Here is a 2192-nt window from a genome sequence, read left to right on the forward strand (position 1 = left end):
CATAGTCCAGACTTTTCATCAGTGATGGGTAACTTTCACATCTAAAATTATTGCATTTTGAAACAAAAAGCAACATATAAGCTATTTACTGTCAGACTTTTCAAATAATTAGAATAGCCTAATACTCATCTATATTTAGTAACAATTTCAGTTTCACGTTTTCTGTTTTCATAGGGATACTGTTATCTAGTAATTTGAGTGCCTTATTTGCAAAGTCAGCCCAAAAGCAAGAAGATATTTCTATGAAAAATCCAAAAATATATTAACATACATAAATTCCTGACTTGTGGGGAAAACATTACCCACGCTGACATTTTGTACCTTTTTCTCCTTCTGATCTTGTGTTATTTCTGTGAGAGGACGTTAGCCGTGGAGATGAGGATGACAAGTTGGTAGATTCTTTCATGTTCTGGCTCATTTAGAATAAAAATGTCATCTTTTATAACAACTATTCTAAGATACTTAAGCCAGAATTATTTGTGATACTGTCTTCTTTGCCATGTTCCTCTTTGAAGAGGAACAGAGGATTATGAGCCTCTCTAGAGCTCTTAAGTAGTTTTGTACTTTGGAAGAGTGTTTACCTTTACTGAATCCTTCCTCACCTTTTTTTTTTTTAAAACCATCAGAATTATAATCTTATTTCTTTCTCACCACCATGATCTGGGTGAGACCCCTATCATTTTATATACTACCTTAGTTAAGAGGAGAACATTTCAAAGAATTACAGAGGCAAAATTACATGTAAAGTGTCTGCACAGTGATGAAAAGTGCTGTTTGCTTGATTTCCCTTTGTTGTTTGAGGTCTTTGGCAATATTATTCTAATCCAGGTCCACTGTCCCGTTGTCATGATCAAAATGAATTGGAAGCAGTCAAGCTCAGACAGTGTAGAATAGGTGGAAGAGGTGGTGATAAGGCCGCCAGGAGGAAGCTGGGAGGCGCCCAAGAGTGAGTACGAGTGTGTTCACCAGTCAGTGCTGAGCCATTTGCCGTCCTTTTCATTTAATGGGCGTGGCCCTGCCTCCTCCTCAGCCCTAGGGGAGTTACTGTAGGATTTGCTTCTCTCTGTGTCTCTCCCACCTGCCTTCCCTCCCTCTGCCACACGAGAGCACCAAGCTCTCCCTGAGTCCAGGGCTATGCCTTACGCGGTAGATATTCAGCTCCATTTTGAATCGAATTAAATTATGTGGAAAATGTACCCTTTCATAGGCTAAGTTACAGTTAAAAACCAGAATTTTGTAGGAGAAAAAGAAATTACTGTTCTTGCTCTCTTCAGTTAGGACATTCATTGATATCAGAAATTGGGATACTCTTTGTGGCTTTTTTGTTTTTTGTTTTTAATACAAAGGAAAAGAATACCTAGGCAGCAGAATTTGGGGAAGGTTTTTTTAGCTTAATTTTCTTACTTGAAAGGAAAGGAAAACAAAAAACTCCTACATATTAAAGTGTAAACTGATGCCTGAGGAAAGGACGTATTCCACGGTGTCTGTGTTCCCTAAATGACCCGCGTTTACAGGTATTGATATTTGTTTTTGAAGAATGCATGCAGAATTGTTAAGTGGTTATTGCTGAGGACAGGGACTGAGGAACCAGATGTATCTGCACCTGTCCCAGTGTCTGAACCTCTGTCGGGGTGCAGGAGATGGGCAGAAACTAGGAGGGAGGCTTGTACTTTGACTTTTTAATCTTTCTGTAAAATTTGAAGTTTCTTACCAAGGATATTAACTTTCATTTATTTCATGCCAACAGAATATGTGGGTGGTGGGGTGGAGCTGAGGAGGAATCTACCTTGAGCAATCTCAAAAACAAGGTCCATTGGTTTAAAAAAATAAAGAGGGGCTTCCCTGGTGGCGCAGTGGTTGAGAGTCCGCCTGCCGATGCAGGGGACACGGGTTCGTTCCCCGGTCCGGGAAGATCCCACATTCCGCGGAGCGACTGGGCCCGTGAGCCATGGCCGCTGAGCCTGCACGTCCGGAGCCTGTGCTCCGCAACGGGAGAGGCCACAACAGTGAGAGGCCTGCGTACCGCAAAAAAAAACAAACCAAAAAACAAACTAACTAACTAAATAAATAAATAAAGAGGAATTAACACAATGAATTGAGGACACTTACTGTTTAACCTGAGTGACAGTGGTAAAATTATTTTTTTAGTTAATATCTGCTTGAAGTAGCTATTAAGCTTTAATTGTTTGGAA

Source organism: Mesoplodon mirus, assembly GCF_964341445.2.
Source record: "Mesoplodon mirus genome assembly, chromosome: 15".
NCBI classification, from domain to species: domain Eukaryota; kingdom Metazoa; phylum Chordata; class Mammalia; order Artiodactyla; family Ziphiidae; genus Mesoplodon; species Mesoplodon mirus.